General features: G+C 40.7%; 1 long non-coding RNA gene across 2 annotated transcripts in view; it reads right to left on the minus strand.

The window, feature by feature from the left end:
• Nucleotides 1–23189, minus strand: part of LOC128314040 (uncharacterized) — a 158492-nt gene that overhangs the window by 77258 nt on the left and 58045 nt on the right. For both annotated transcript variants that reach the window (XR_008295383.1, XR_008295382.1), the window contains exon 4: nucleotides 11789–11987. This is a non-coding gene — a long non-coding RNA (uncharacterized LOC128314040). The remainder of the gene's footprint in view (nucleotides 1–11788; nucleotides 11988–23189) is intronic.

Consider the following 23189-nt stretch of genomic DNA (forward strand, 5'->3'; position numbering starts at 1 on the left):
TTCTTTTAAAAAGTTCTAGAGATAGAAAATAAAAAGGAGTTATAATTCTAACAGGACACGAAGCCAAAATTGTGGATGGATGCTTTTACAAAGTTTATCAAGACTATTAATAATAGTCATCCAAACTTTTGGCATCTGCAGAATTGGGTTGGATATGTGTAAAATGTAGTTTTCTTATGAGAATTCTGGTACTTTGAATCTTGTTCCAGCTGGAAATTAGATATGGAAAACATGAGGTTGATTCTGAATCCCAAAAAACATGTGGTTTAATTCTGAAAATCAAATGTAGTGTCTGGGGGCTGGCTACAAAGGCCATTGGTAGAGTCAACCAAGTGATACTTTCCTCCCAGCAATAGTAATCTTTTGTTCTGTGCCTTCAGAAGTAGGAGAGGCAACTCTACAACCTGTGATTTAAGGGGTTCAAAGGCAGGTCTTTTATAGTTTGTACAGTGCCTGTAAGTTTTACCATAGAAGCATTAAAGTCATTCTTCATCCCACTTCCAGTAAGGATCTCTACCCCCACCCAACTCTGTTGTCACTGGGCCAAAGCTATTTCTCCCTTTTTACTTATATAAGGGACCTCAGAGTTGACTCTGTATGGGCCAAGGCCATTGTTACCCCCACACCTCCCTCTCAAGCATCAGCCAACACTTCAGCAACAGAACTTCAGGTTCCATTGAAGCCTAAGGACACAGAAGCCCAGATGACTGTATGGAGAATGGGGTGTAGGTAGAGAAGGAAGCACAGATGTGTGGGGAAATGAAAACGGGGAGAATAATGAAGTCAGTATTTATCTGCTTCCGAATTTTGCCAAAACCGAGCTACCATTTTTAAAGCTCACCAAACTTTCTGTTTTCTACTGACCTCAACCCTTACCAATTTTTTTCTTTCTTTGCTGTAATGTTGACACCAGTAGAATGGCACTTGTGATTTGTGTAACCCTGTTTCACCCCACAACAAAAAACGGGAGATGTCCAAATACCACAGAGAACTGTGGGGTTATTTTTGTATGGGCACCAAACAAGGTTTCTACATAGATTTGTCATCTCTCCCATACAATGAATGAGTTTTAAAAATGTGGAGAGATTTCTCAGAACTATTACTCCAGCTATTTTGCTCTTTGGCATTTATCCACATACCCCATGAGAGGTAAATATGAAAAAACAATATTTGACCATGTAGCTATAGTTACAAGCCACAGACAGCCAAGGGTGCAGAAATTTAAAGATGAATGTAATATGCAATTTTGCCCTGATTCTGTCTCCCTAGATAAGCTCTGCTCACCACTTAAATCTAAGTGTTCCCTAGTCCTAGGTAATTGACAAGAAGTGGGAAAAGGTAAAATCAACACTGAATAGAAAAGGACCTCCTTTCCACAAACAAAAATGCCATTTTATTGTGGAATGATGAAAATACCCCATTCTTTTGTTTAGATAAATTTCAATAGTATTTATGCTGATTTCCCCACAGGGAGAAAAAGAGACTATTTCTTTGAAAAGCCATTGGCAGAAAAACACTCAAGTTCAATTTGGTTTCATCCTGAAGGTTTGAAGTAAAATAATTCTTTGTAAGGATTTATAAATAAGACATTCATTAATGAAGTTTCACAATATCACTTTGAAGTGAATACTACTGAATTCATTTAACTAGTGCTGAGACTCCAGCAGAGAAATTGAGCAATTGGACTTATTCAGTAAAGCATGTAAAAGTCTAGAGAAAGAATCCAGGAATTCCCAGTGCCTCATTCTCCATGTTGAAGTACTCTCAGATATGGAATCAGATATGCAACATATATAGGGAACAGCATCTGTGACCCAGATACGACTAGAAAGCTAACCTAGACAATTACTCAGAGTATCACCCTTCCACATTTGGAACAGCTGGCCAATACATGTCACATCTATAAGGAGAGGCTTCTGGGAAGTCCCTGAGTGTTTTCAGAATCCTTGCACAGAACTGAACATCTGCCCTGACCTCTTCTCTAGTTCTGAGGTAACCTCAACCCCCCAAGTCAGTGCTGCTACTAAACATCCAATGTGAATGGCCTGAAAGCACCTTGGATATCAAAGCCTTCTCCCCAAGGTCAGCCTAGTGATCTGACTTTGATGTAACTCTGTCTGCCTCTGATTCCTCTCTTTCCACAGCCCACCAATATTCTAACATGTCAGCTCGTTGTTGGCCCCCAAGTCTAGCCAGTTTTTGTTGACACATCCCTTTTCGGTCTTATTCCAGACCCAACTATAGTACTTTGTAAACTACTTCTTCAACACTCCTTTCCTTCATGTCTGTCCTTTGATCTCCTGAAAAAATTTCTGTTGTCTTAGCAGGAAAAATACCTTTACTGCCTGCCCATCACCCTCTGGTCCAAGTCACTTTTTCCCTGAAGTTTCAGGGTCTGCTCCCCTGATGTCTACTATTGCTTTTCTCGTCTCTTACTCAGACAAGCAAACCATCCAGTAGCCCACGTGTCTTTCTTTCACCTTTATGTCTTTGCTACAATCACACATCCCTCTAAAACTTTTCTCATGTATTCAGGATCACTTCATCTACTAAACCTAAACGGAGCCTAATGCCCCATTTCTTGTCCATGCTTTCCTTGTGCCATTACACACATTAATTCAATAAATATTTATTGATAATCTTTTATGTACAAAGTACCATATATAATAAGGAAAGTACAAAAATAATTGCAATACGCATCCTGAACTTGAGGACCTTACCATCTGTAGAGCAGTAAGATGCAGAGGGAAAACATAAATCATTCTAATACACAGAGAATATTAAATGAAACTAGAATGATACTGACAAGGTGATATGGTAGTTCAAAATCAGGGAAAATTAGTTCCAAAAAAGAAGAACATGAGCAAAATCAGGAAGATTTCATGGTAGAGGTAGCTTCTTAGTGTAGCCTGTAGACAGATATTTCAGATATAGAAAGGTATTTCAGGTGTTAAGCCTATACCAGCAAAAGCATGGAGTGGGAAGGAAACCAGGATTAACAGACAGGACAAAATTTAGGCTGGCTAGAACATGGAGGGTAGAAAAGGATATTTGGGAAAATAACTATGGAGCCTGGTGCACAGCAGTGGAATGATATGCTAAGGTGTATAAACCGTGGTTTTGAAACCATTTAAAGCTTGTGATGAGGAGTCAGATGATCAGAGCTGGACTCTAGAAGAGTAAGCTGGCATTGGTATAGGTGAAAACAAGAAGCAAGAAGTTTTAGGAAACCATTACAACCAACTCCAAGGGAAAAAAAAATAATAATCATCAAGAACCTGAACTAGAGCAATGACTGTGGGAAGGAGAAGGATGAAACATATCAAAGAGTCCAAATGTAGAATCAACAGAGATTGGCAACTGACTGGATTAGAAGGGGAGAAAATGACTCCAAGTTTTCATAATAACGTTGGTATAAAGATGCACCAGACAGACAGCTGCTTTTTTTATCCATCAACAAATACTTCTTGAGCACTTACTGTGTGACCAGTGCTAGGCAAAAAACTGGAAATACAGTAGCAAATGAAAAAAAAAAAAAAAAAAAGACTCCTGCCATGAGGGAGCTGCCAACCCAAAAGAGCTAGATACATGGAAAAGGTGTTGGAGATACTATGAAAGAAGCTGGCTCAGAATACAGAAGGAGCCCCAGGAAGGGTTGGTTAAGTCACTGTTGGATGGAAAGGTTCTCAGAAACCAGATTGTGTAAGGCCGGCTGCATATGATCGTATGCGCAACTGCAGAGAAGTCCGCCTCCCCTGAGAACATTCCTTTCCAGCTCCGTGGGTGCCTGCGTCTCAGCTTCAATTGAAATAAATACAAAGATTACACTAAATTCTTTCTTTTATTGTTCATTGTTATCCAAAAAAAATGTCATTTCTATTGCACTTGTGTTAGGTAACAGTATCAGGTGATGTCGCATGTGGTAGGGAATTAAGACGACTGGCAGGCTGATGCAGTGCAAAGAGCTCTAAATTCAGTCATTAGACCGGACTTGTTTTCTGGCTCTCCCACTGACCAACAGGGTGAACTTGAACACGTATAAAAACTTCTCTTGGCCTCAGTTTTCTTATTCATAAAATGGTGATTTCCTTTAAAAAAAAAGCCGCTTTACTTATATCACATTGTATTATAAAGGTCAAAAAATACATATAAAAGCAATTGACAAAACATAAAATATTATTAGTTATAAAATATTGCTACATATAGTTCTTTCAGATTCCCACTGAAAGCAAATGACACACTCACATTACATTAAAGGAGAGTTTGACAAAGAGACTGCTTACAAAGTATAGGCGGGGTTCTGGGAATAGTAAGTACTCCAGCGCAGGTACATCAAAGCAGCTGTTACCACATCTGGGACTAAAGGGCTGAGAGGCTGAGTCCTTGTAGGAATAGGGAAAGAAAAAGTGGTATCAATCAGAGAAGTCCGTCCGCGGGCAGCATAGGAAAGAGGAAGCCCAGATTATAAATACCTCTGTCATGCTCTTCCTTTCCTCTAATCAGCTTCCAGGGCCCACTGGTCAGAGCCAACCAGAAGGCAGAGATCTGTAATCTGTCTAGGTCAGGCTGTGGGGTCAGTGAGTTGAGTGGAGAAGATATCTGACCCAACATCAGTAATTATCTATTAATCTTCAATGGATATAAGGATCATCAGTGGGAGCTTGTTAGAAATGAAAGTGCTATGCACCCAGTAATGTGGTGTTCACTGAGCAGCCCAAAGATTCTCACGCACATGGTCGATGGTCGCATTTTGAGAACACTGAAGTAGATAGGTTAATAAGTCATTTTTAATCAAGTTCTTTTCCCTTTATCATGGGGGTATCTTAGGAGTAAGGTCAGACTAACCCACCAGGAAAGAAGGCATGTGCTCCTCTTCCCAAATGACTAGTATTGGAGACTGGTGTGTGAGCCATGGGGTTTTAAGATTTTGCTAGGACTTACCACCTAGCATGGTTCTAACACCTTCCTTTGCTGCTAGTAGGACCCAAATCAGCCCAAAGAGACTCTGGCCACAATACTGTTTCCTCATGCATTTGTTTAAACCAATTGTATAGAATGTCACTCCCACAGGGAAGAGTTTTTAATTTTTTACAACACCCTATCACACTGGAACTCACTGTGTTTACTATTTGTATCCCCACTACTGGTACACTGAGTGGATCATAAGCACATCAAAAGCCACCATTTCATTACTGGACACAAAGGAAAACTGAATGCAGTTTAAATGGATGTTGTAAATTCTATTATGTGTTTCTTTTAAAAAGCAAAAAACAAAAACAAAAACAAAAACAAAAACAAAAAAAAAGACTTTCTTTGGAACTTTCATTTAAAACCAAATCCAACAGGGGTGCTTGGGTGGCTCAGTTGGTTAAGCGTCTGACTTTGGCTCAGGTCATGATCTCAACGGTTCGTGAGTTCGAGTCCTGCGTTCAGGTCTCTGCTGACAGCTCAGAGCCTGAAGCCTGATTCAGAATCTGTGTCTCCCTCTCTCTCTGTCCCTCCCCTGCTCACGCTCTGTCTCTCTCTGTCTCTCAAAAATGAATAAATGTAAAAAAAAAATTTTTTAAACCAAATCCAACAAAATTCAAACAAGTTTTTAAGATCATATGCAATTGCAGTGTTCATCAAGCATACTGAGTGAGCCCCTGGGAAAGAGAACCCTGAAAATTGCAGTCTTCCATCCTCTTAGGCTCCCACCTACTGTTTTTGCACTTCTGTTTTGTTGTTATTCAAAGTAATTGAAATTTTTTAGAAAGTATAAACTTTTTGCAAATGGCAAGATCTTGTTCTTTTTATGGCTAAGTAATATTCCATTGTACATATATGTATCGCATCTTTTTTATCCATTCATTTATCAACAGACACTTGGGCTGCTTCCCTATCCGGCCATTGCAAATGTTTTCATTTTCCTGGGTAGTAGCATTGTATGGAGATGGGTGGTAGCTACATTTGTGGTGAGCATAGCATTGCACTTACTGAATTGCTATATTGTACACCTGAAACTAACGTCACATTATGTGTCCACTACTCTCAAATTTTTTTTATAAATGATAAACTTGTGAAGATAATGCCACAGTAGAAATGCAGGTTTCTCTTTTTAAGAGTCATTCAACGTTTTGTCATGTATCTGTTTTCCTACATGTGTAACTCAAAAAAAAAAAAAATCCTCACAACTAGATTACACAGCTTCAGCCTAAAATGAATTTTTTTTTTCTCAGCACACACTGCCCATACAACACCTGTTCCCTGCAGAAGATATTAAACATTTTGTGCACACCTACATACATTGTTGGGGCAGGAATCACAGCTGTTTTTAATTTAACTGTAACTCTAATCCAGAGTGTGAAACAGAACTAAAATAGTCAGTTATGAGACATTAAAAAAAAGAACCATGCAGATGATCCTTTGTTGGTAGAGCCTCAAAAGTGCAAAATAAAGAAAAAGATAGTTATTCAATAATTTACAAAAATATTGAGCATAGTTTCACTATTTTCTGAATATTAATAAGATTTTCAAGATTTCCTTCCATAAAATGAAACAGGCTATCACCACAGGAGATCTCTTTATGGCTCCTCTTTTCCTATTTGTATATCAATCCTATAGAGAGATAATAAGTAGTGTCTAAAGTCTTAAATGTACTCATTTAGTTGGACCTTCTAGCCAGTGAAAATAAGTTCTTTGTTATCTGAAAGAAAATGATCAAAATACCAATCTGTCATCATCTTAAACCTTTTGTGGTTGACTAATTGTGATTATTTATGGTACTGTTTTCTGACTTTTTTAATGTTATGGTTGTTTTCAGCTTCAAGTAACAGAAGACCCAGTTTAAAATGGCTTAAAGAATAAAAGGATTTATTGTCTCTCATTACAAGGAATTCCAAATAAGGGAGGCTCCAGAACTGACTAATTCAGAAGTTTAATCACATTCTCAAAGACCCAGGTTCTTTCCATGTTTTTACTCATTCATCTAAATTTCCATACCAAAAAAAGAAAGCAGTGAATCAGTTAGGATTGTCTGAGAAAAAGAACAAGAAGGATAGCTATCTATCTATCTATCTATCTATCTATCTATCTACCTATCTATCTATTCTTTGACCTATTGATCAATCTATCAATCTATCTAATGACTTATCTAGGGAAATTTCAAGTAATTGGCCTATGTAGTTGTGGGTGGAAGCTGGTGAATCTAAAATCTGTGGGAAAGCATAAGAGACTCTTAAAAACTGAGAACAAACTGAGGGTTGATGGGGGGTGGGAGGGAGGGGAGGGTGGGTGATGGGTATTGAGGAGGGCACCTTTTGGGATGAGCACTGGGTGTTGTATGGAAACCAATTTGACAATAAATTTCATATATTGAAAAAAATAAATAAAATAAATAAAAATAAATTTTAAAAATCTGTGGGAAAGGACAACAGGCAGGAAACCTTGGACAGAAGCTGGTAGTGCAGTCTTGAGGCAGAATTTCTTCTTCCTCAGGGAAACAGTTTGCTCTTAAGACCCAAAGATCAACTTTTTCAGCAACTCTTAAGGGCAACTCTTAAGAGCAAAGGAGTCTTTCCCTGAAGCACCTCAACATACTTCTTCTCAATCTCCGTTGGCCAGTTCTGGGACTCACACTCTTCATGAAATCAGTCCCTTGCAAGGAATATGAAATCAAGACTGGTTTAAACCAATTGGGTTTTAGCTGAGCCATATGGAGCCAGAGTAGATGCGAGAATTCAATTTGGGCTATGCCACATGGAAGGAGGAGAAAGTTATTGTTGGGTAGGCAGAAAGAGTATCTGGAACATAGTAGGAATTCAATAAATATTTGAAAGAGGGAGTAAGCCAATGAATGAATGGTGATACATGTGGAGGAGGAGGATGAGTACTGGTGATTTTCTCCAAATACATATTCCAGGCAAGACATGACTTCATCAGGTAAACAGTGTATATATTGTAGGCATGACATATGACTCTTGTTTACATGATATCACATTCAATCTTTGCCACACACTGCTAGGCATTGTCATTCATAAGACTAAGCGAATGCTAACTGTGCTCAAGGGGAAGAACTGGAAAATAAAGGAAGAAAAACAGTATTCTAAGCTTATAATCTATTTAATTTAGTACATTAAGTGCAAATGCTTTCATGCTGGTGTACTTAAACCCCTAATTCTAGAATGTGCCAACATACTGTTTTTTTGATAAATAAGTCTTTGATTTAGAGAAATCTCCTGAGAAAGCAGAGAGCCTCACCTGGGGACTATGCATTTCTCCAGGGAGTATCAAGTTGTGTTCCGGAAAAAAAAAAAAAAATGATGCTTTTTTGTTGCACTTATGTTGAGTTCTTTATGTTTAACTATCTTGTTAAACCAAGACCTTTGACCAAGAGTCTGAGTTTCTATGACATGTGATATAGGGACAAGATGGAAATATGTTCAGAACAGATGGAATGTGGATTGATCACATCTGCGTGCACACCGGCACAGGCACACATACACAAACCACCACCACACCTGCCTTTAGTTTTTTATCACCACTTTCATGATTGGGGACTGTGTTATGTTCCCTCCATATTAATTTTTCAGGGAAAATACTCAGCTGGTCAAGAAGAAATTATTATTTTTCACTTGTCTGACCAAAATTCAACTTTATTAAAAAAATATTGCCAGAACTTGTGAGAAGCTTCTGTGAATAAAAGGAAGTCTGTGACTAATTTCTCCTTGTTAAGTACTTCGAAAACCACTTCCCCTCCCTCTCTCTTCTTTTAGTGTGGATCTTGACCAGCTTGCCATTTTTAGTCTTGTAACCCTGGACAGTCTTTTTTACTCTTTCTAAGATTTAGCTGGTTTCTTTCCAGGCAAAATAAGAACGATAGTTTTCTGAAATGCCTTAGAAGTTTCTAGATATCTGTTTCCAATGTCAGTTTTCTCCATTAAAATATGATATCCTCGAGGGCAGGAATTTTACCATTTTCACCTTTATCCCTGGGTGCTCAATAAACGTTGGCAGGTCGAGGTAATGAAATATCCATGTCACATCAATTAATGCTTGTCCCCAAGTATTTTTTTTAATTTACATCCAAGTTAGTTAGCATGTAGTGCAATAATGATTTCAGGAGTAGATGCCAGTGATTCATCCCCTACATGTAACACCCAGTGCTCATTCCATCAAGTGTCCTCCTTAATGCCCCTTGCCCATTTAGCCATCCCCCCACCCACAACCCCTCCAGCAACCCTCAGTTTGTTCTCTGTATTTAAGAGACTTGTGTTTTGTCCCCCTCCCTGTTTTTATATTATTTTTGCTTCCCTTCCCTTATTTCCAAGTATTTTTAAAGCATTTCTCTCTACCAAACTATTTTCTGACTATTCACTTGAGCTCTTGTTATATCACTTTCGTATTGTCTTCTGTAGTTTTGTTGAGTGGGAATTGTGTTGAGTGGCAAACACTTGAGAAGACTGGTTTGGGACCTTGCTTTTGGTCACCACATATTACTGTTAGCTGAGATTGGTTTAGGCATGGATAAGAATGCTACATGACGCTTGTGCAATGTAGAGGGTTGCTAACAAGTATGTATGATAATTATATTTGATATGTATTGACAGTGAATCACCACACATTGCCTGTCATGACATGGTGGTTATCTAGGGGTTTGAATAAGAAGTTGAATATTTTACCGGAAGACTAAGATTCCCTCAGGAAAACAGCAAAAAGTTGTTTACTTCATTGTAGACCAACTGAATGTGGGAAAAGCCGTGGTAATTGAACGAAACTTCTATGCACAAATATTTCCATGACACCAAAACAAAGTAGACAAGAAAAGTGGTAGGTGCATATTTGTTAAAGTGTGTGGTTTGAGCAAAATAACTCCCCTTTGATTAGCTGAAAGGCTTTCTGGAAGTGGTTAAATTATTAATGCCATTTTAATGAGATTTGAGAGAGTCTGATGACCTAGAAGTAGAAGTAGGGCTGAGAAAGGCAATCCTCATTAATGCTACCATCTTGAATTTACTTCTCAGAATTTTGAGCACTTGGAGGTGATAAATATCCTTAAGTTAATTTCCTGTTAGAGACCAAAAGGAACAGAGTATTAAGATACAATCATTACGTCCTTTTTGGTAGCTGTGCCTCTAACAGTGCAGAAGACAACATGGAGGCCCTAATGCTGCAACAACTTATTGTTGAGACTTTGGGAAACAATTGAGGTCTCCTGGTCATTTTCCAAATCGGAAGTGAGAAAGTTTCCCAACATGCAATGCTAGAGGGTGAGGGAGTATCTTTTAACTTGCTAGACTGTAAGCAACAGCAAACATTTTTCTAGTAGTGTGTTGCCAATGCAGAAAAGGCTAAACTATTTGGTTTCTCTAAAAGTTGACAAGAAGGCTTTGTAATTGTGTGGTGGGCAATGGACCCTGAAGTGGGGAGGAGAGGGCACACGGTGTGGTACGTCATGGCTCCCCCTACCTGAGAGATACGTGGGGAGAGTGAAAACCTGCCTCCCTTGCTTTGAGTTTGACTTCTTGATTACAGTTACAGAATGCAGGCAGCCCCTAGCAAATTGTTATTTGGACTCCCTGGGATTAGATGTGTGCATACACACCCAGTACCAGAGTATACCTTGACATCTGTAAACTCAGCTTGCTGTTTTTCCAGATTCCACAGGATTTGGAGTTCTGGTCTCTACCTTCAGATTTCCATCTATGGTATGAAATAATCTCCAAAGATATGGCTAAGACAATTTTGCCCTTTAAAACAAAGCCCACATAGGTCATTCTAGGCATTATGAAATATTCTTCTCTTGGAAGTACTTGAGATAATATATGTGAGTGTGCTTCACAAACTGTAAAGTGCTGTCTAAACATAAGTTTTGTGGCTATTGCATGGTTAAACTGAGCTTGCAATGAACATAGAAGTGTGATTGTGCCACACTTCTCCGTGTCTAGAGCCCACTTTCAATTAGGTTTACAGTGTCATCAATTTGCTATTTAATTGTTTTAAACCATCCAAGTGCCGGGCAATATTCTTGTGTTCTTTATTCAGTGGGTTAGCACGGATCCTTGACTAAGTTTAACATAAAAGCTGACACAGACAGAGACAATATTTTTGTTTGTAGGGCATTAAAGGGCAGATATTTGGGGAAATACTTTTAACAGATTTTGGTATCTGGCTAATTCCATGGCTCTCCCCAGCTGTCCCCCTATTTGTCACCCTCAGCTTCCTCTCACATCTCCAAGGAGGCTTAGAGAAACACTCCTCACTGATTTGAGTTGCGCCAGCAGGCTCCATGCATGGTCAAGGCCGTTAGAAGTCTAGAGAGGCCCGTGGCCACTTTATTTTTAGATTCTTACAGACTTATAAAATTAAGGAGTACCATAATAGGTTTAACAAAATTATGGCATATTTTATGTGTTTACACTTAAATGAATTCCCTCAGAACACATGAATAGATCCATCAACAACTTAAGTTGATGCATTTAAATTTGATACACTGGGCATAAAGATGAATAAGACACGATACTCCTCCTCAAGGAATTCTCAGTCCAGCAAACTGTGAAATGTTATATGAGAAATCGTTGCACGCAAGTGTTGATAGGGTCATACAACCACAAAGTACTTCATGAATATTCTTTTCTCACAGAGAATGTCAAAACTCTGGCATTCTCCCCCTGTGTGGAAACCAAGGCCAAGCAGCAGTCCTGACCCCCTTCCCTCCAGTGAGTCCTGAGCTCACTGGTCTGGCAGCTCGCCCCCCCCAGGCACCCGCTAGCTGGGCCAGCAAGGGTGCCAGGCACATGTGCAGCCATACCTTGTTCATTGCTGCCCTCAAGGCGATGGAGCGCGTTGCCATTCCACAACTGGGAAAGTCCCATTTTCTCCTGGCCCATCAGCGATGCTGAAGCTCTTTTCAAATTGGTTCTTTCACTTTGAAAGCTCTTTTCATGTTCAAAACACCAGCGAGTGCAAACTGTTGCTAAATTGGGTAGACTCTAGAGCAATCTGTCTGACTGGGAAAAAAAAAAAAAGTTAGTACTGCTATTTTGTTCCAGTCTGCACGGATCACCCTCAACATCCTAATGGAAGTAGAGCACATTATTGTCTAGGAGAGAGACAGGTGGAGAGAGAGAGAGAGAGAAACTACAATAACATGAAGTCAGTTTTCCCTTCTGAAAAACTCCATTTTGAGAAGACACGTATTCTACCCAAATCCTAGTTCCTGCTTGCACATTGTAATGTCTCAATATACCTGCAGATCCTTTGACCTAATAGGCTCCTCCCCAACCCATGATTCACTCCACATGCCCTATTTATCTTCTGTCTTACCATCAACCCAGAGCAATCGGGAGACTAAGAGATTAAATTCTGAAAACAAGCCTCATCACAATGGAAAATCCAATTAACTTTAGATATAGAAGCCACGTTCCTGCAGCAGCACTCTAATTTTGCCTTCTATGAAAATGGTTTAGCTGTTCATTAGGTAGCATGTCAAAAACTAAAGAATGCCAGTTATTTTCCTGATCTTGAGATCTAGCATTATCTGGGGAATTAGAAGACCGACTACGGATATACATTTTAACTAGCCCTAATTCCTAGCATCTTTGTTTTTCCCTGGTTTATCTTTTCTTGTATGTCCTGGTGGGAGGAAAAATAATTATCTCTGGGGAATCCAGACTGAACTCCTGTTCAATGGTTTGTAGATTGTGAAATGATGATGTTGATAGGGTTGATGTCATTTTTAGCTTTCCTAAGTGAAAACTGATATTAAAGAGTGATATTATCATGCTTACTCTCTCAGCTGCTTTGTGAGAGAAGTAAGAAAGCGATTGTTATCCCTGCTTACGGGGAGATAAACTGGAGGCCACATGACTTGCTGAAAGTCTCCTATGTGATTATTGGTAGAGCTGGAAACAAAAGCCAGGTCTTGACACCAAGCTCAACGTTCTGCTTCCAGACTGTGCTTTCTCACTCTGGCAAAGCTGACAAACCTAAGTTTCTATTGCATGCCTTGTTTTTATTACTTTTTATACACTTGACTTAACTCATAGTCAAAAACAAAATCCATTCTTTACCACACAATTCTGAAGGATAGAAACATGGTAATTACCTAACCCCTGACCTACAAACACAGAGAAGAGGACTAATTGCTAGCATACTCGACATATGAGAAAATTAGAATCTTTATGAAAGTATGTGTGTATACATACTTCTATGTGCAAGAGGGATGTGCAAGTGAAAGGACATCTCATTTGGTTAGGGGTAAAGGAAAATTAGGGGGAGCAAATGAGGAAGGAGGGGAGGAGGGTTGGGTTGCACTCCTCTCCCCTGTGCTTTCATTTGGTTTAGCCAGCTTGCTTTTCCCCAGGCAGAGTTTCTCCAACTTACTGGTGTGCGTCAGACTTACTCAGGAATTTCTTAAAATTGCAGATGCGTAGATCTGATATTGAGATATCCAGATCCCATGGTTATGCAGTGGGATCCTGCAACCTGCATTGTTAACAAGCTTCCTGGGGCTCTGGATCAAGCTTTGGACAGGAACTAGGAAGCAGTACTGCAAGATCATGTCACGCGGCAATTTTAAAAAAGGAGAGCGCAAACTTGGAAGACAGGGATGATGTAGGAGTCCACAAAAGATGGTCTTTGTAAACCCTGCCTTACATGTGGTAGAGGAGAGCTAAAGGAGGAAAGAAAAAGAGAGTCCTAGGCAATCAGCTAACACAGGCTTCTTCCAGCTCAAGTACACTTGGGCACAGCCCCATCTGCCTGCATCAGAGAAATCTGACTCCTGACAGAACTTCCGCTTCCCCTGTCCATCTCCTGCATTTCCTCTGACCCTCATATTATGCTCCATCTGGGGCACGGCTGCTCTCATTTTCCATTTATGAATAATTTGGGGCTATATTTAGGCATCTCCAGTCATTAGGTACCCATATTTCTGTATACAGCCTATCAGGTTTTATTTTTTTAGAATTTTAGAAATTCATGAGCAAAAGCTCTTAATATTAGGTCACTTAGTCAATTACCTCCTTTCCTGCCTAATGCAAGATTATTCCCACTAGTCCTGTTTCCAGTGCTCTGTTGCCTATTTTTAAATGTACTAGCTGATGGTGATTCTGCCACTCCCCTCAGGAGACCATTACCCTGGCTCACCATTCTCAGTGTCAGGGGGCTTCCCTGGTAATTAGCTCCAACTTGCTATTTCTTCCCCTTCCCATTATCCTCGGTTATCAATTCCCTTGCAACAACATTACTTCTCTCACATTCGTTATATATTTTTAGATAGTTTCCACAGTTCCACAAGCCACTGTTAAAAAGAGTTGAGCCGGTCGGTACCAGCCCATGTCTTAATCAGTTGCACTGTGGAGGGATGAAAATAGAGCCTATGCGGGTGGTCACTGGGCTCTGTGGTGGGTAGCCACGTATCCCGCTGTCTTGTGCCTGCGTCTCCATGCTTGCGCACAGTGGTTTCATCAGTCTGAGGTCATCCTCCTCCACAAAGCAGCATCTCTTTAAGCATAATGTGTGTAGGTCATATGAAGGTGTACAAGAAAGGGCCACCCCGTTATCTGAAAAATGGAGATGAGACTGCCTACTTAATTAGATTTCTAGGAACGTTAAATGACACCAGGTATGCAAATAATTTAGCCAAAGTTCTAGCATGCCATAAACATAATAAAATCTTGAGGCATTAGCTATGTGCTAAAATGAATATACATTTGGAAGTCAAATAAATCTCATTCCATTTTTAGCTCTGTCGTTTGCTGGTTGTATGACTTCATCAACACCTATGTGCAATTATTTATTATATAATACTTCACATTTTGCTGGACTGAAAATTCCCTGAGGGGAGGTATTGTGTCTTATTCATCTTCATGCCCAGTGCACCCAACTTAAATGCATCAACTTAAGTTGTTTAACCTCCCTGAGGCTCAGTGTTCCCTTCAGTGCAATGAGTGCATATTGTCTACCTCTGTATCACACACATTTTATGCCCTGGCTCATATCTTCTTAGCCTACCCCCTTTTTTTTTCTGCAGCCATTGCTGTAGCTACCCCATGTGCACAGGAATGCCTGATGACACTTCACCTTAGCAGCACCCTGAAGAATCCTGCCATCACCTCACGGAACCTGGATCCTGTCACCCAAGCGGCGATTCTCACCAAGGAGATTTGGTTATCACAACTGAGGGAGAGAAGTGTTATTGGCATCTGGCAGATAGAGGTCAGGCTGCTAACATCTTACAATACACAGGATGGCCCCCCAAATAAAGAATTATCCAGCCTAAATGCCAATAGTGCTGCTGTTGAGAAACCCTGATGAAGAGACACTGCAAAAGCTTTATCTGAGGATAACACCTCATAAGATATGCTCTTCTTCTTGTATTCAAACACATCGCTTTCACAGCTCCAAACTGGACTCATCTGAAGTGTATTCCTCCACTCTCTAAGTGCTATATACTAAACAGCTAGCAGAAGCATGCCTTGGTTCCTATCCTGTGGAGTAAGAGCTATAATGATAGGAATGTATGATAGGAATGTTTAGGTCATAGCACCAACACAGGGGATATATACTCTCCGCTCTGCCAGAAAACAGCACAGCTAAAGAATTGCAAGGCAGAAATCAGGGGAACCAATACGGTGACAGATTTTGAGGGTGCTCATATATGAGGTTAGAGTCTAAGGCAGACGAAGGGGAGAGTTTACCGACATTGGAACATTCTTCTGTGATACAGTGTTCAATGTCTTAGCAAGAAAAAAGTTGGTTCTGATACACTGCTGGAATTGTTCCTTGAAGCTTGGACCTTACAAAAGTAAATCAGGTGTAGCACTGCTTAGGCAAAGAATTGGGGAAGAGACTGAAAGGCTCAGGAAATGTTGTAGTGTATTAATGTTAGACAAAGAAACCACCACCTGACTATGCTCCCTGAGGAGGTACAAAGGACACTCTTCCACTCAGTCAATAAAGAGCGCATGATGAAGGGAAGTGCCAACATTGTAGAGAAGCTTGGTTGTAGCTGTTGACTCTAGAAGGTACTGCATTGGAACTGGTTTCCCTGGTATTGCTAGAATTGGTAGAATTCTAAAATGGCTGAGGCTGTTTTGTCTTTGCAGAAAGAGAGTGGATATAATTATTGAAATGGGCAGGATGGTCAGAGGGACAGAGTGCCTTGACCCATAGGGATCTGTGGCAATTATTAATAGATCATGGAACCAAGAGGGAAGGGCAGCCAACTAGAGTTTTAGCTGTATAACCAGAAGGTGCAATCTGGCAAGCAAAAAAAACAAAAAACAAAAAACTGGTATCAGCCACCAAATGGAAAATCACACTCACTCACTCATTCTCTAGATCTAAGTCAATTCTCAGACTCAGAGCTCAGTCTCAGATCCAGAGCTCATTGACTAATAAAGAGGCTGGGTCCCCTTGAGGAAGTAGCCTGCACCACCACTGCAAATGTATACAATAAATATCCCCTAATGTTTCCCCAAAGGACCTGAAACTAGTTATCAGAATAAGTATGTACTGGGGAAAGAATACTCAGACTATTCAAGGGCTATTGGGCACAGGGTCTGAGCTGACTCTGATAGCAAGGAATCTGAAGTGCCATTGCCCTTCATTAGAGCAAGGCTTATATAAGCCAGACAATGAATGGAATCCTGGCCCACATCCATCTCCTAGTGGCCCCATGGGTCCACAGACCATCTGTGCAGTTATTGCCCATTACCATAGTGTAATCAAGATTAGTTCCTTGGCCAATGGAATAAAAGCTACTGTGTTTGAAAAGGATAAGGAAAAGTCCCTAAAACCGCAGTGCTACATCACAGGTGGAACTCCAGAAATTAGCACCACTAACAAAGATTCGAAGGATGAAGGCATGTTACCATTCAACCCACCTATTTGGCCTCTTCAAAAGCTAGAAGGATCATGGTGAATGACTGGCCCAAAATAAAACCAGGTGGTGGCTACAATCACAAGTGCTATAGTAGATATGGTCTTTACTACAACTGATTATCACAACTTTGGCACGTAACACACAGCTTTTGAGCAGACGAATGCATTTTCTCAATCCCCATGAATAATAAGGAACAAAAGCACTTTGTGGTCATGTCAAAAAGACAGTAGAGTACACTGCTATCTTACCTTAGGACTAGGTTAAATCTCCTGCTGTCTGTCACAATATAGTCCACAAGGACCTTAATGGCCTTGATATTCCACAGAATCAGCATGATTCTGGGTGACCACACTGGTGGTATCACAGTAATCGGACCTGGTGAGGCGGAAGTGGTAAGTATTTAGGGTGCCGTGGTCAGACATGTACGTGCCATAGCTTAGATAATAAAGCCTTCAAGGTTTCGAGGACCTACTACATGGGTGATGTTTTTGAAGATCCAGTGAATCGGAACATGTGAGAAAAATCTTGTTTAATACAAATGACAAATTGGTGCACCTATACCTCCCACCACTAAGAAAGAGGCACTGCACAGTAAACTTGTTCAGATGCCAGTGTCAGCTCATACCACACATGGTAATACACTGTGGACCATTTATTGGTGTCTTGGAAAGCTGCCATTTTTAGGTGTGATATATACTGCCCAGAGCAAGAGAAGATCCTGTAGCAGGTCCAGACCATAGTACAAGCTGCCCTGATGCTCAGACAGTATGACCTAGAAGATGGATGGTGCTAGAGGTATCCTAGGATGCTGTGCAGAATCTCTGTTAATGAGCAAAGCCAAACATTCAAAGGGAGAGAACTACTTACCTGGCATGCTTTTGGGCCCTAGTAGAGGCTAGGACATCCAATGTGACTATGCAGCTGGAGCTGCCTATGAGAAGTTGGGATTATGAGACCCACAGTCATCAGGTCATCCAGGGACAGAAACAATCACTGTATATTGTAAGTAATACATTGAGGATTGTGCTGAGCAGGGCCAGAGAGCACAACGAAGTTGCATAAGCAGGTGGCTTCAACTGTCATGTGACTTTACATGCTGTCATGGAGGCTTCCCTATGACTAATTCATAAAGGAGAAAATATTTGAGCCTGGTACACAGATGGATTAGCCCAAAATACTTACGATAAGTGATAATAGACTGCCACCACAATCAAACCCCAGTCAAAGGTGCCCTGAAAGGCAGCAAAAAAGACAAGTTTTCCCAATTGGTATAACTCTAAGCCACACGCTTGGCTATACACCTGTCTGCAGGGAGAAACTGCCTAAAGCACAGATACACACAGACCTTGGGGCTGTCAGAGGGCTTTGCTGATTGGTCAGGACTTTGAAAGAAACACAATCAGAGGCTTGAAAACACACAAGGAAGTCTGAGGAACAGGCTTGTGGATGATTCTTTGGCAGAAGGCCCAAAGCATGTATGGGTATTTGTGTCTTATGTTAATGCCTACTGGAGAGCATTCCAGAGCATTCATAGAGGTACTGGGAAATTAGGAGAATAGGCTGACTTGTCCAGTGGCTATCAGTCAGCCTCTGACTAGACACCCCAGTGGTTGCACTATAGTCTTATGAATGAAGCAGCCTTGATGACAGAAATGGAGGCCATGCATAGGTCACAGCATGGGCTCTCTCTCACTAAGAGAGAGCTATCGCTGAATTTCTGCAGCAGAGATACAATATGGTGCCTCAATATAGAAACATCCCTCAAGATGGCCAATCACTTGGGTGACAAATAATTGACATCTTAGAAGGGCAGCAATATATCCTTGCCAGAGTTTACACCTACTTTCATCATGACTTTGTGTTTCCTATCCCTGCTGCCTCAGCTAGCATCATCTGAGGCTTGAAGAGTATATGATATACCATCTTAGGATCCCAACAAAATTGACTCAGACCAAGGGACATATTTTATAGCAAAAGCAAATGAAAAGAGTGCATGACTAGAGAATCCTCAGATCCCACCTTACACCACATCACCAGGAAGAAGCCAGCCTAGCAGAATGATGAAATATCCCTATGTTAAGCCCAGTGAAGGAGCCTCCTCGGGGACCACATTAGGGAAGATTGAATTCTGTCCTCCAGGACTCTGTATATTTAGTGAACCTCTAGCCAATACATGGTGAAGCGTAACTAGAGTACATGAGTCCAAAAACCAAGGGATGGAAGTAATATTAGCTCGTCTCGTCATCATTCCTAGTGACCCACTTTCAGAATGTGGGCTTCCCATCCCTATAGCCTTAGGCTCTGCTGGGTTAAAAGTTCTGAGTCCTGGTACTGGGGGTGAAGATGGAGGGTAGGGGAGGAGGATTCCACCAGAGAACACAGAAAGGCAGAAGGGCTTCCACTTTAAATTCCACGGAATTTAAAGCTATGACTACTATTTTGTCATTTAGGGCTTCTCAAATAGATGCACCAACTAAGAAGGGAGTTGACACACTGACCCTGATGAGCATTCAGAAATTAAGTATTTGCTACACAGTAGTGGTTTGAAGGAATAAAGCTCTAAACCCACAAAAGTCACCGGGGCTTCTGTCAGTGCTTTCATGCAATTTCAGCAAGCACGGCCTAACGAAGGTAAAACAACTAACTAAGAGACCCAAAGCCTGGGGATAAATGTGCAAACCCAGACGTATGAGGACAATATGACGCAACCTTTGGCCAATGGGGGCATGGAAACTGGTGGATAAATACTTTTCTTCTCCTACCTTAGGTGGATAATTCTGAGGCACAGCCTCAGGGGGATTAAGCCCTAGTTGCCCTGTTGGTATCCAACTAATAAGGCACACTGAGACTGGCTTTCCTTCCAGGGAAGGAACATTTTACTCTTCCAAGTCCCCTCATCTTATTCTCTGTGATAATTTCCCCAAAATAAATGACACCAAGTCAATGTCTCAGGCTCTGCTTTTTTGAAAGAACCTAAGCTAAGACATCTCCAAAAGTAGTATTGAGACTATCTGACGAAATAGCCTACAGCTGGGGTAGAATACTGAAAAAAAAGTACAAGTATTTAAATGCATCCTGGTAAAATTTCTGAGTCTCAGGGATAAAGATAAAACCCTTCAAGCTTCCAAGCAGAAAATAACTATAATAATAATAGCAGTTCACCTGGAAAGGAAAAAAAATCAGGCCAGCACTGAAAAATCTCATCTGTTACACTAAAAACTAGAAAACAGTACTGTTTGCAAAGGACGCAAGCGAGAAGAATGTGACTCTATGAGTCTGTAGCCAAACTACCCTGGTGTGACAGCAAGTGACAGACATTTTCAGGTATGTAAGGATTTCCAAAAGTCCCACAACAGCATAGACTGTCCAGTAGCATTGCTTGAGGAACTCTCTAATCAGAGGAAACTGCAAAAAGAACTCAAGGTGATGGAATACATGGTATACAAAACACAGTGGTAAATATTAAAACCAGTAAAATGCATAGGTAAGTCTAGTATAATGATGATGTTCATTAATTTTTATAATATTTAAGAAAAAAATTTTTTTAATTTTGTAATGTTTATTTTTGACAGAGAGTGAGAGAGAGAGCGAGAGACAAAGCAAGAGCAGAGGAGGGACAGAGAGAGAGAGGGAGACACAGAAGCCGAAGCAGGCTCCGGGCTCCGAGCTGTCAACACGGAGCCTGATGCGGGGCTTGAACTCACAAACCATAAGATCTTGACCTGAGCCAAAGTCAGATGCTCAACCAACTGGTTTTCTCTGGCTACCCTTCCTTTAGTCTCCATGATTTGGCATGTCCTCTTTCACTCTCTTTACCTTTAAAAACTGTGCTCATTAATACACTATTTTCCTTGTTTCTCCCTTTTAAACATCCAACACAGGAATGAATGACCACTGAGTCCGAAATATTGCTTGAAAGAAAAGCTAAACTATACAAATATATCTGTTGCAAGGTGCTGGCAGTAAATTTTCAAGATAACTCTGCCATGGACAGAATTAACTTTCCTTTTACTCTTCTGGCAATATGTCTCTGTAGAGCCTGCAGAGACGTTTAACAGAACAGAACAAAACTTTATTTTCTCCTTGTACTGGTGTGATGCTGTCAGCCTGAGCATCTTTTGGAATGCCCTGGTGCACTCGGAATGGATTCTGTGCGCTCACAGGAGGCAGGAACAACGAACGGCCTGCAGACTACTGAAGTGGGCAGTGCTGCAACCTGGAGCCACACCAGCCCTGCTGGGAAGGAAGCCTGTCCGTTTATCAAATTGACACCACGGCAGCAAAGGGAGCATCTGAAGCATCCTTTGCCAAGGACAGGCATAATGCAGAAATATACGTCAACTGCTGCTAGTGACTGAATATATATATATCTCTGGTTCAATTGTTGGACCATACCACTAGTCATCTAAAGTAATGGACAGTAAAGAATGACCAAGACTTACATCTTCCAAACAAAGCTGAAAATAGGTTTATCTAAAGTGAGTTATTGAGTTGGAGTCAGACTTGCTGGTCTCATAAAAAAAAAAAAAATTAGAACATAGACTAATATCTTACCTCCATCCCAGAATCTATGCAAAGCCTCAACCTAAAGAACACCCAAGATACCATGGCCTTTTGCCCATCATGCGTTGAGCACACTCGGCTTTAGATTAGAACATCCTCTTTTGTATACGGTTCAAACTACACCCTAGAAGCTATTACCGTTTAGACAGATTTCAACTATTACAGTCCTTGGTACGCAAAACATAAATAAAACATATTTGTTGAAAGAATATTTAGCCAGATCATTTTCAACGATTTAATATTAGTTACTCATACTGATGCTAAGAACTGAATAATACATAAGGAACCAAGAGTTTAGGCTTTAGTCTCAGGAAGTTTTCTTCCAAGATCATTCTAGGTAACAGTGAACTACTAAGCACCCACACACCCTGCCCCAGCATCCTCTATTTCTCTCCCTTTGCATTTATCCCTCCTGGCATATTATACTGTCACTTTTTGGGTTTTGTTTTGTTTACTGTCTCCCCTCATTAGAATATCAACTCTAGGGGTTCCTGGGTGGCTCAGTCGGTTGAACCTCTGATTTCGGCTCAGGTCATGATCTCACTTGTGAGTTCAAACCCCAAGTCAGGCTCTCTGCTGACAGCTCAGAACTTGCAGCCTGCTTCAGATTCTGTCTTCCTTTCTCTTTGCCCCTCCCCTGTTTGTGCTCGCATGCTCTTTCTCTCTTTCTCTCTCAAAAATAAACATTAAAAATTCCACATATGAATGAAAACATATGATATCTGTCTTTCTCTGACTGACTTATTTCACTTAGCATAATACCCTCCAGTTCTATCCACATTGTTGCAAATGGCAAGATTTCATTCTTTCTCATTGCCACGTAGTATTCTACTGTATATGTAAACCACATCTTTTTTATCCATTCATCAGTTGATGGACATTTGGGCTCTTTCCATAATTTGGCTATTGCTGATAGTGCCCATGGGGGAAAGAGAAGGGGAAAAAACAGTTTCAAACAGAGAGGGAGGCAAACCATAAAAGACTCCTAAATACAGAGAACAAACTGAGGGTTGATGAGGAAGTGGGAGGGAGGGGAAAATGGGTGATGGGCATTGAGGATGACACTTGTTGGGATGAGCACTGGGTGTTGTATGTAAGCGATGAATCATGGGAATCTATTCCCCCAAGCCAAGAGTACACTGTATACATTGTATGTTACCTAACTTGACAAATTATATTTAGAAAAAGAAAAAATAAGGGCACCTGGTTGGCACAGTCGGTTGAAAATCCGACTTCGGCTCAGGTCATGATCTCGCAGTCTGTGAGTTTGAGCCCTGCGTCAGGCTCTGTGCTGACAGCTCAGAGCCTGGAGCCTGCTTTGGATTCTGTGTCTCCCTCTCTCTCTGCCCCTCCCCCACTCATGCTCTGTCTCTCTCTGTCAAAAATAAATAAACATTAAAAAATATTTTTTTAAAGAAAAAGAAAAAAATAAACATTGAAAAATTAAAACAAAAAGAATATCAACTCCAGGAATAGGAGTTTTTCATCTGTTTTGTTTATGGATATTGCCCCTGTGTCTAGTAATTATACTAATTGGTCATTTCTTTTTCTTTTTTTTTTTCAATATATGAAATTTATTGTCAAATTGGTTTCCATACAACACCCAGTGCTCATCCCAAAAGGTGCCCTCCTCAATACCCATCACCCACCCTCCCCTCCCTCCCACCCCCCATCAACCCTCAGTTTGTTCTCAGTTTTTAAGAGTCTCTTATGCTTTGGCTCTCTCCCACTCTAACCTCTTTTTTTTTTTTCCTTCCCC

The sequence above is a fragment of the Acinonyx jubatus genome, chromosome C1 (assembly GCF_027475565.1).
Source record: "Acinonyx jubatus isolate Ajub_Pintada_27869175 chromosome C1, VMU_Ajub_asm_v1.0, whole genome shotgun sequence".
NCBI classification, from domain to species: domain Eukaryota; kingdom Metazoa; phylum Chordata; class Mammalia; order Carnivora; family Felidae; genus Acinonyx; species Acinonyx jubatus.